A 12,513-nucleotide genomic window follows, 5' to 3' on the forward strand; every position below is an offset into this window, starting at 1 on the left:
TAAATTAGTTTTTAATAAGGAGGATTAGAAATGTGAATATTATATTAAATTAGGATAGAGCTCGTCAAAACGAGAATTTTGACACCAATTTCGAAAAAATCGGTCCAAAATTAGACCGAACGGGCCGAACCGGTTGAACCGGGCCCAAACCGGGCCCGTGGGCCCAACCGGCCCAGCATTTAATGAATCCAAGTCTCTCTTCTTCCCCATTCAGCAGAGGCAGCGTGAAACACATTTAGGGGAAGAGAGAAACGAAGAACGTTTCCAACCCTTACGGTAAATTCAATTTGCCGTAACTCCTCCGTCCGAGCTCCGATCGCCACACCGTTTGTGGCCACGCGTCCACCGCGTCGAGCTCTACATTTCTACCGGAACAATTTTATAAGTAAATCATTCTTTTATTCTCAGCCTCTTCTTCCCCAATTTTTGGGAAATTAAGTGGAGGTATTAAATTTCTTTACTCTTTGATATTTTAGGATCCAATTAGCTTGAGGAAAACGTTCACTCTTGCTTATGTGAAGCTTGGGTAAGGTGAGAAAATAATAATTCCATTTTAATTTCATTTAATTTGAGCTTTGAGTATTAAATTGGGTATATATGTGTTATAAATGTGTATTAGGTTGTAAATAAATAATTGGAGCTTGAAATTGTGAATACTGGAGCTTGGAGGAAGCGGATTAGTTGAGGTTTTGAGGGCTGTGTTCTTTTAGGAAAATTGTCTTGGAATAATTCTTGGGAATCGGCTAAGGTATGGTTTAGGTTTCTTGCATTTAATATATAATGTTCTGTGAAAACTTAGGCTAGATGACCATAGGATAAGTTAGAATGCAGGTGTATATTTAATGTTTAGTAATGGGTTGATGAATATGCTTGGTTTGGTTTGGTGATTTGTTTGTAAGATGATATTGGTTGCTAGTTGGATCTTTGAAAGGATATGTGATTGAATTGTTGATTAAATGGCTATATTTTAGTTTGGTTGAATGATGATTGATGAAAAGATATGGAGCTTGTTGAGGATTATTGTTAGCAATTTGGATTGGTGGTAATAGGTTTGAAAATAATTGGAATGGAAATTTTGAATGAAAAATGAGGTATTTTGTGTTAAAATCCTAGGATTTGTGAACTATGATTTTTAGTTGAATTTTGGTTGTTGGATTTGAATATTGTATGAGTATAATTATTGATCTGAGGTAGATTTATTGTGGTGATTGTTATGATGATGAGGAAGGGTATGTTGAATTGAAAAGAATACAGGTTTGGACCCGAAAAGGGTGGCAAAGTCCGAGTTTTAGAAGAGATGCTGCCGAAATTTTATAAAAATTAGAGATTTTGTTTAGATGATTATTTAAAAAGATTTAGATTCAAAGGTTATATGGTTTGATTTTAAGTTATTAAGAAAATGAGCATGTTTTAAGTTTGATTCATTTAGAAAAGAATGAATTATGTTTTGAATTGAAACTATTGATGGACGGAATGGGAGGTGTGATAATGAAAGATAAGGATTGAATATGATTGATGTATGATGATGAATGAGATGCGATTGAGAATGATGTAGATGTTGATGAATTATAATTGAATTATTTATATGGCTTGAATAATTTAATGATCTGAGATACGAGGTTCCCTGGATTAAGTGCCGTGGCTTGCCACCACGTGTACCAGGTTGAAAACTCGATACTCTGTTGACCCTACGACGTAAGTGTGACCGGGCACTATATAAATTCCCGGGAATGTTACCCCCATTGAGTAATATTGATTATTTGAGATAAAGCTATGCATAGACTCTTGGGGATGCACGTCGGGGGACAGTCTAAGGACAACTCAGACTTGTCGGGTTGGCTGGATAACCGACAGATGAGCCTCATCAGCCATAGGACAGGCATGCATCATCTACATATTACTTGAATTACTTGCTTGTGCTTTAATTGGGTGTGCCTATATGTACTTGCCATGTTAAATGTGTATTTGTTACCTGCAGTATTTGTAACCTTCTTGTGCTTGCCTTTATCTGTCTATTTGTCTGTGAAAATGCATGATGGAGTTGGAGGTATGGAGGAATGGCAGTATGGGACCTAGATTTAAGATTAAGTTAAGTTAGGTTTAAATATTCTTAGAAACCACCTTTTATGGCTTCTGTTTAATACTTTAAACTCTATAATCTGAGTGTCGGCGTTCTAGGATTGCCTCTGGCATTCCCAAGACCTTATATATTATGTGTGTGGCACCTTTACCATACTGAGAACCTCCGGTTCTCATTCCATACTATGTCGTCATTTTTCAGATGCAGGTCGAGAGGCATCTCGTTAGGCGTTTGGACTCTTGAAGCGGAGTGGTTACTGGGTTATTTTGTTATGCTATGATGTATATATATGTACTTAGCTTTCTCTCCACATAACTTATTCTTTTTGATCCTCCTAGAGGTGTATGGAGAGGTAGGATTTTGTTTATGTACATTTGGGTTTTGGATATGTATATATATGTATATATGTGTGTATATTCTCCGGCCAGTCTTGACTTCGCAGGCTGAGTCAGGTGCTCGTTATTTTGTATCTTTGACTCTCTGTTCTTGTTTTGGGTTACTTTACACTTGACAGCGGTAGCTTTCTTAGCACACAAGTTAACTCGTTTCTCGAGCGTTGCGCTTTTATTTCACGATTTCTATTTCCTCTATTCTTCAAGGCTCCTAGCATATTATAATTCTTCTGCTATTATATATATACATTTTATTTTAGAGATCGTAATACCACACCATGTAAGACCCAGAACTTTGAAAAGTCTTTTTATGATCAAGTCTCAAATCATATAGTTATTTACAGCCTTAATTTCAGAAATTATTTTATTAAAGATAATTAAGGCAAGTTTTGATTTATTGGATTTGAGATAAGTTATGATTATTATCCAATTTCACAATTATTGGATTATTTTCTATATTCAAATTATAAAGTTGGTAGTTGTGAAATAATAAGGATTTCTATATGATTTGGATTAAATAATTAATATTTTAAATATTAATACTGCTATTTTGGAAAATAGAGAAATTAATTATATTATTTCTAATTTTTAGATTTGGGCATTTTATTGAAAATAATTTGTAAAATTGATGAGCAAATAGTATTTTTCTATATACAAATAGTGTTGGATTTAAATTGGGTTTCAATTACTATATTTTTCCAAATTTCATTTGAAATTACTAAAATGCCCCTAACCCTAATTTTCAAAAATGAAACCCTAACCCAGTAACCCGTAACCGACCCGGTTTCCCCTTTTTCCCATACTCAGCAGACCTCTCCCCCCTTTTCTTCAATTCAATGCACAGCACACCCACGATGTTTCCCTCATCCAGCAACAGCAGAACCCCACGGTTTCTTTCCCTTTTCCATGAAAGAAATGAATCAGAAGCAGAAAGGGGGAGATGGAGCAGAGCTACGAACAGGGGAGGGACGAGCCGCGCTACTGTCACCGGTCACCTCGTCGCCGTGCCCAGATCGCATTCAGCCCTCGTCACCGCCATTTGTCTTCAGCCTCATGGCGTTCTTGTTCGACCACTGCTGCTCCCATGTCCTCCAACGGTGCTGCTGTTCTCGCCGATAGAGCCGCTGCGAAGAGAAGGAAGGGTGCTGCTTCACGCCTCGCCGCCGTCGCTCCTCTGAAAGGGGCTGTAGTGGTCGCCGTCGAGCATGATGGGTGGAGGAGAGGGAGAACTCGCGTCTGAGACTGGGAGGAGGTGGGGTTTCGCCGCTGTTGGGGTCTCACCGCCGCCGTCCCCGTGGTGGCTGGTGTCGTCGCCGGAGAAGACCACCGGAGTTGCTGTCTGCTTCTGCCTCGGGATTATGTAAGTTGCCGGAGCCCACTGCCGCCAGAGCTGACCAGAACCACCACTGTGGTTGCCGCTGGGATTGTGAACGGAAGAAGGAGACGCTGGTTCTGTCACAGCCGTTCCCGGGGGAGAAATCAGTTGCGCCGCCGTGCCTGGCGGCCGGGAATGCCACTGCTGTCGCCGGAAAATTATGTCGGTAAGGGTTTTAAGTTGATTCTCCTTTCCGTTGAGTTTCCGGGAACCTCATTGTCGCTGCATGTTGTTTAGGTCACCGCTGCCGCTTTAGGTGGCTATCGGGCTGCCGCCGAACCGGTTCGGAGACCGTCGCTGTTTCGGTTCAGCCGTTCCTTCTTCGGTTCGGTAAGCGTTTCAATTGGAAAGCCCTTTTGTTATTGTTCCGTTATCTCACGCTGAGGTTTGTGGCATTAATTGCTATAAGATTGAGTTTCGGTTGTTGTATGTTGCGATTAGTGTTGCTATTGTTATTGCGAAAGTGGCTGGGAGCTGAGGTTTTGGTTGCTGGTGATTTCGAGTTGAGGCGGAAAGAACTTATGAGGCGTTTGGATTATGGATTTGCGTGTTGAGGTAGGGGCGCTTTCCGAAAACTACAGTTTATTATTGGAATTATTACATATGGATACTGATGTGAGATATGGTGTAATTAGTGATTGTATCTGCCTTATGTATTATTTGATTGACTCGAATGATTATGGATGTTAGCTTGGCTGAATTGTTGTGTGGCTTGTGAAATATAATGTTTGAAGTTGATTCTTTAAATATTTGAAATGAGTTTAATCCGTTGAGGATTGGTTTGAATTGAGTCAATTATTTTGATGATGTGAAAGATAGAATGCTCTTGAAATCCAGCCTGGGTTGCTTTAATTGCTCTGGTTTTGATAAATGATTTATTGCTGAACCGATTCTTTAAAGCTTTATAAATGAGTTAAATCGGTTGATATTGAGTTGATTTTGAAATAGTTTCCTTGAGGTATGCCATTGAGGCGACTGTTGGATTTAGCTTGCTTTTGAATTGATTTCTGGTTTTGAGCTGTTGAAAAGGAATGAGAAACGGTTTAGTTGGGACCCGAACCGGGTGGCAAAAGTCCAAGTTTTAGGGGAGGTGCTGCCGAAATTTCTATAAAATCCAAGTCTTTATTGAAATGTTGTTTGGAAAATGATGAGTTAAAGACTTCTACTATTTTATTTGAATTATCGAGAAAAGGATGATTCATGCTTTCGAAATGAATTAATAAAGAGGAAATTGTGATTTAGTCTTGCTTCTTAAGAAAGGCATTGTATCTCTTTCAGGAGAAGGTTATTTAGATGAAACTTGTGTTTTAAAGCTGTTTGGATGTGAAAAGGGTTTATGCCTTTGAATTTGACTTGGGGGTTTCAATTAAAGAAGTTTCAATGACTTTGAAAGAACCTGAATGTCTATTGACAAGTTTCATTTTGAAATGTTTTGAGAAAGGTTTTAAGTACTCTTTGAATTCTGAATTCTTGCAAGACTAAAACAATTTTGAACAGTTGAAACGTTCTAGAATTTATCATGGGGGTTGAAGTTGGTTTTGCCTAAGTAAAGGAAGCGGCTTTGAAAGAAGTAAATGATTACATGACTCGGTTTGGCTTAGATCCTATTTGCTTACTCAAATCAGAAAGCCAATGTTTTAATGATTTTAAATGAATTTGGCGAAATGAGTTATGTTATTCTCCCCTAAAGACTTGGGACTCTGCCGAGAAACTTTTGTTATGAAATCCCATTGTTGTATGGGTGATTTTGAATACTTTGAAATAAATCTTTAACTTTCCATGGTTTTGGAAGTTTTGGAAAGAGGAAGCCGAGAGTGGCTTATTTCAAAAAGGGAATTTTCCTTGAGTAAGATTGGCTTATGAGCCTGAGATAATTTGAGAAATGAGATCTTTAAAGCCAAGGCTGAAAAGAGTTGAAACTTGATTTCAAAGTGAAATGAATTGAGAAAATGATTTATGGCTTAAATGCCGATTTCATGAATTTGATGATTTTGAATGTGGAAGTGCTGTTTTATTATGAGCCGGAATGGCTATGTATGATTATGAATATTGACTGGTTCTGGATTGAACCGTGAGCCGGAATGGCTGTGTGTGATTATCAATATTGGCTGGTTCTGGACTGAACCGTAAGCCGGATGGCTGAGATGGATGTTGATCCATGGATGAGAATGAATGCATGTATATGCTGAATTATTGATAATTATGATTTTTGCACTTCCACTATTGGAGATGAGGGTTTCCCTGGGTAGTAGCAATGGCTAGCCACCATGTGCTCCAGGTTGAGACTCGAAGCTCTGTTAACCCAATGTCGTAAGTGTGGCCGGGCACTGTGAAAGGCCCGGATGAGCTCGCCCCCATAAATATTCACCAGTGATGGTGATGGATAAATATTCACCAGTGAGGGTGATGGATATGGATCATGATTATGATCAAGTTTATGATGAGTATAACTCGAGTTGGGGATGCACGACAGAGGGACAGTCCAATGGTTAGCTACCACCTACCAGGACTTGTCGGGTTGGCTCTATAACCGACAGATGATATCATCAGCCACTAGGGACAGGCATGCATCATATGCATTTGTGTGACATTGGTTGGGTGTGCATATTTTACTTGGTTTGCCTATGTGATTAATTGCTAACTGTTCTACTTGTAATAACTGTTTGTTTGTGCTTGAACTTCCTTCCTGTGTTTGCATCTGGGACTTTGTTGGATTGTGGTGATTGGTTGTTGGTTGGATTGTTTGGGCCTAGGGCCGTGGTTGAATTGAGATGGACCGATGGTTGGTTTCGGTATTGTGGTTATGGTTTGGAAATGCGTGAAAGGCTAATTTGGTTCAGCATAGATAAACCTTCTGAAATGCTTTTGAATATTGTTTTAAATGAACAGTTTCTTCTTTCAGAAAAAGGATTTCAGATTTCTCTTTTATTGTAAACGGTTGTTTTTGAAAAGAGGCATAAGATGGTTATTAATCATTGGTATGGTTTATCTTCATGTATCCTATTACAGTAATTCCCAAAACCCTCTACTGAGAACCCTTTCGAGGATGATGTTCTCACCCCCTACATTTTTCCCCTTTCAGGATATGGGCGCAGAAGTTACGAAGAGCTTATTTAATTGTTGTTGTGATGCTCTGTATTGTTTTAGTTATGGTTTACTGCACCCTCGCCTTTATCTTGATATAATCTGTAAGAGGGATAGGAATTGTATTGGATTATGTTTGTAATATTATTTATATATATTTATGTATATATATATGGATGTACTCTTTAGGAGTTGTTATAAGTTGAATGGTATTTATGGATGTACGTTATCGAACGAAAGTATCTTTGGGAGCGGTATTGCGGTTTAAAGTTTTAAACATGCTCATATTTTAGTATTAAATAATATAAGTGTCGTCGTAATGTCCGAGCTATCAGAGTCGCACAGCCGGAAGTGCGAGCTTTGGTAGTTAGGGTATTACACACCACCTCTGTTTTACAACTTAAGCGTAAAACTCTGAGTGGTAGGGTGTTACATATAAACATTATTTGGACCTAACAAAAGATCTTGTTTTTATTTATGTAAATAGTAGTTGTGTAAAATATTTGTGATATTATATAAAATATTAAAAGAGAATAATAATTACGAAAATACAAAATAAAGAAAGAAAAACAAAATACAATTAAGAGTCTTATGATTAATAAGTAGTGATAACAAAAAATCTTAAGGATGAAGTTGTTTTTATAAATTGGTTACAATTCTTAATAATTAATGATTGTCTTGTGTTAAATAAATAAACTAAAAAAATATTATATTAAATTTTATTTTACATCCAAAATAATATAATAGCTCACAAATTATTTTAGAATACATCCAAAACTCAACTATATTTATTCAAGAAACAAATCTTAACAATAGTGTTTTTTATATATAAATTTTTTATAACAATATATAAAAAAAAAACTATAGAAAGTTTGATATTTATTTCTACTTTCTTATCTTACCCCTTATCAATAAATAGTAATTAATTATTTTAAAAATTAGTTAAAAATATAATTATCAGTTAAGTTTTTTTTATTCATATTATGATTACCTTTTTATTCTACACATAACTTTTAATCACATTATCCTCTTTTTAACCATCAAAAACTCAATTTTCATGTAAGAACATTAACGGGTATTTGCATGTGGAATTCATCATCTTATGATATACAAAAAGAAAAAAAAAGTAAGAAAAACAATAAAAAACCTATTAATCTCTATCTACGAAAATTATTTTTATAGTCTCCTATAATTAATACGTATATTTTTAGTGTATTAAAATTGACATTACTTTTTTTTCTATCTACTTCTATGTCTTAAATCATGTAAGTTTTAATTTATTATTATATTTTGGGTAAAGTATACTTTTTGTCCCTGAAGTTTGACAAAAGTTTCAAAAATACCCCTAAGTTTTATTTTGTTTCAATTTTGTCCCAAAAGTTTTCGATTTGCATCAAATATACCCTTGGCGGCTAATTTTTCAAAAAATTTAAGACCAATTCAACAACAATTTCATAAGAACAACCCTCAACACAAGCAAATCAAGCATCATTTTCATGCATTATTGTTAGATTGGTCTTAAATTTTTTGAAAATTTAGCCGTCGGGGGTATATTTGATGCAAATCGAAAACTTCTGGGACAAAATTGAAACAAAATAAAACTTAAGGATATTTTTAAAACTTTTGCCAAACTTCAGGGACAAAAAATATACTTTACCCTTATATTTTCTATCATATATCTTCTATTTTTCTAAGAATTTTATTTTATTAAGTTTTTTTTTATTTATTTTATTTTTAACTTTGAAGTGTTAAACATAAACAAGGTCATAAATACCAAATCTTCACAATTTTAGAATAATACTCATTTTGAAAAGAAAGTAGTACTCTGTGTGTGGTATTAAGGTTATTGATGAGTGTAAATTTTAGAGTATTTTCAATCTGAATAGTTGTAGTCATCTAATCAATAGATAATTTGAGAGAATATGTTTGAATTTGAACAACTATCTTTGCTAAAGAATATTAGGTATCTCTCTTGTTGAATATTGGTTTTTTTTCTTTTAAAAAAATTGTGTATTTATGTGTTATATTTTATTTTTTGGTAAAAAATAGCATGACTAAGATCTAAATATCAAAGTTTATTTTGTATTTATATTCATTAATGGAGTATTTTACAAAAATGTATTTAAGTCAATTTTTTTTTATCTTATAACCAATTTATATTTTGGGATTCAAAATTTTGTATTATGTATTTTTGGTAAGATTTATTTTTGTAATTTATATTAATTCTGTTAACCACAAAATACTAATAGTAGTTTTAATTTTTAACTTTTATGATAAATAAAAAAAGTAGTTGTTTTGTAATTTGTTAATGGGTGAACCTTGCTTCTAATAGTTTTGTTCTTAATAGGAATAAAATTCTTTCCTAAAGCATGAGTCTAAGCTTTCTCAAAAGAGGGACACTTCCCACCTAACTCCTATAACGTACAAGATTTAATAGATTCCCATAACTGAAGCAGCATGACTTCCTATTATTGATTTTCAAATGATGACTGAAACGCTGAGTTAGACATTTTCAAATCCCAACAGCTAGTTGCCTTATGTTGTGCGTGCTAACATGTATAAATAGAAACGTTCAAATATACCGTAGCTTCGTTTACTATTTATTGCCGACCCATGAAGCCAACATTTGCTTTTAATATGTAAAGGAGAAGAAGTCAAAAAGTAGAGTGAAACAAAAATCGTAGGTAGCCTCTCTAAAGCAAAAGCAAGATATGTGATGACCACTCGGTATATGAAAATAACCATTCTTAACGACGGTTAAATAATTTAATATATTAAATTATATGTGAGTAATCACCGAATATATAAAGTATGAGATATTATACCAACTCATACTTTATTTATATAATTTAATGTGATATGAACTCATCAATTCAAAGTGATTTCTATATTATATTCACCTTTAACACGTAACTAGGCACCCAATTAGCAAGAAAAACTAGTGTGAGAAAAAGTAGCTAAAAGATACTTGAGCCAATCAACTTGGTTAGGCTAAAAGTTATAGCCATGGCTAACCACCATCAACAAAGGCCCAAACACAAGACCTAAATAGAGGAGTCTTACCAAGAGTGACAGCCAAGTAATCAAACAAAATCAAAGCAAAACTAACTGACCCAAAATAAGTCGCAACCTGAGCTTATAGGTCTTTACGAAAGATGCCGCAAGTAGAGGAACCATTGCACCTACCGAAAATACAAAACCTTATGCTGCCGCTGCTTGCAAAGGGATTGGTAAACCCTCATTCTCTTTTTCATCTTCTACTTTTTCTTCTTCTTGTCTCTTCATTTGTGCAATCTCTATGTCTAATTGTGAATACACAGAAACAAACTCACCAATGGCCATGCTACATGCCCCTGCCACAAGGCCTGCGAAACCCGACAACACCATGGCCTTCATGTCTTTCCTTATTGCTCCCACTCCCATCATCAGAACCGCCGTCGACAGCAACCCGTCATTCGCTCCCAACAATGCTGCACGCAGCCACTGGGATCTTTTTGAGTAATCAAATTCCTCCTTCTTATTTGCTTCTTCTTCGTTCTCTGGGTTCTTGATAATTGTTATTGTTGCTCAAGGTCACTCACTACAAATTTGATTTCGTTATTAATGGGTGATCACTATTATTGTTATTATTACTATGATTGGATGTCATGAAAATCGAAAAATGATGGATGATGAAGAATGATTAAAGTGTGGAGGACACACACAATTTAATGGTATTTATGGATGAAATTTTGGTTACTATTGGAGGATTGGGATTTTTTCACTAATAAAGTGTGCTATCTATCAAATTTTTATTGTCCATTTCACTTTAACAAAAATAAAATAAAATAAAATGGTTACTATTGGAGGAGTGGGATGATTTCTCCACTAATAAAGTGTGCTATCTATCAAGCTTTTATTATCCTGGCCTTTATACTTTAACAAAAGTAAAATAAAATGGTTACTATTGGAGGAGTGGAATACTTTCTCCACTAATAAAAGTTATTGAATTGTTAGAATAAAAATATTAGATTGAAGTCTAAAAATGTTGGTTAAAAACAATAAATTCTTAGGATATTCTATATTTATTATAGTCCGTCAATGATCTTTTATATATCAACTTTTGATTTTCATTTAATAAAATCTAATAGTTTATAAAAAGTAACATATTCAATGCGCATAAAATTATTGTGCTTATGTTAGACAAATTTAAAGGTATATATGTCTTTTCTAAAAGATACTAAAAATATAGATTTATCATGCATCCAAAATCATAAAACTTCACACAAAATAATTTTTGAACCAATTCAAAACTCATTTAAACCTATGACTATATATATATATATATATATATATATATATATATTATTTGGACCTAACAAAAGATCTTGTCTTTATTTATGTAAATAGTAGCTATGTAAAATATTTGTGATATTATATAAAATATTAAAAGAGAATAATAATTTCGAAGATACATAATAAAGAAAGGAAAAACAAAATACAATTAAGAGTCTTATGATTAATAAGTAGTGATAACAAAAAATCTTAAGGATAAAGTTGTTTCCATAAATTGGTTACAATTCTTGATAAATAATGATTGTCTTGTGTTAAATAAACAAACTAAAAAATATTATATTAAATTCTTATGGTACATCCAAAATAATACAATAGCTCACAAATTATTTTAGAGTACATCAAAAACTCAACCATATTTATTCAAAAAACAAATCTTAACAATAGGATTTTTTTTTATAAATTATCTATAATAATATATAAAAAAACTATAAAAAGTTTGATATTTATTTCTGCTTTCTTATCTTACTCCTATCAATAAATAATAATTAATTAATTTAAAAATTAGTTAAAACTATAATTATCAGTTAATTTTTTTATTCATATTATGATTACCTTTTTATTCTATATATAACTTTTACTCACGTTATCTTCTTTTTTATCATCAAAAACTCAATTTTTATGTAAGAATATTAACGAGTATATGCATGTGAAATTCATCATCTTATGACATACAAAAAAAAAAGTAAGAAAAATAATAACAAAACCTATTAATCTTCATTTACGAAAATTATTTTTATAGTCTCCTATAATTAATACGTATATTTTTAGTGTATCAAAATTTACATTACTTTTTTTTCTATCTACTTCTATGTCTTAAATAATGTAAGTTCTAATTTATTATTATATTTTCTATTATATATCTTCTATTTTTCTAACAATTTTATTTTATTAAGTTTTTCTTATTTATTTCATTTTTAACTTTGAAGTGTTAAACATAAACAAGGTCATGAATACCAAATTTTCACAATTTTAGAATAATACTTATCATTGTGAAAAAAAATAGTACTCTGTGTGTAGTATTAAGGTCATTGATGAGTGTAAATTTTAGAGTATTTTTAATTTAAATAGTTGTAGTCATCTAATTAATAAGTAATTTGAGAGAATATGTTTGAATTTGAACAACTATCTTTGCTAAAGAATATTAGGTATTTTTCTTATTGAATATTGATTTTTTTTTCTTTAAAAAAAATTGTACATTTATGTGTTACATTTTATTTTTATGGTAAAAAACAGCATGAATGAGATCT

General features: G+C 33.2%; 1 long non-coding RNA gene and 1 pseudogene across 1 annotated transcript; one reads left to right on the forward strand and one right to left on the reverse strand.

Annotated features, from left to right (window-relative positions):
• The first annotated feature begins 3,243 nt into the window (after positions 1-3,243).
• On the forward strand, positions 3,244-7,132 carry LOC140176380 (uncharacterized). Its single transcript, XR_011867665.1, has 4 exons — positions 3,244-4,013; positions 4,085-4,177; positions 4,289-4,402; positions 6,930-7,132. It is a non-coding gene; the product is annotated as an uncharacterized lncRNA (long non-coding RNA).
• A 2,671-nt stretch (positions 7,133-9,803) lies between these two features.
• On the reverse strand, positions 9,804-10,491 carry LOC112722396 (vacuolar iron transporter homolog 1-like; annotated as a pseudogene).
• Between the last annotated feature and the right edge of the window lie 2,022 nt (positions 10,492-12,513).

This window comes from Arachis hypogaea, chromosome 11 (genome assembly GCF_003086295.3).
Source record: "Arachis hypogaea cultivar Tifrunner chromosome 11, arahy.Tifrunner.gnm2.J5K5, whole genome shotgun sequence".
Taxonomy (NCBI): Eukaryota; Viridiplantae; Streptophyta; class Magnoliopsida; order Fabales; family Fabaceae; genus Arachis; species Arachis hypogaea.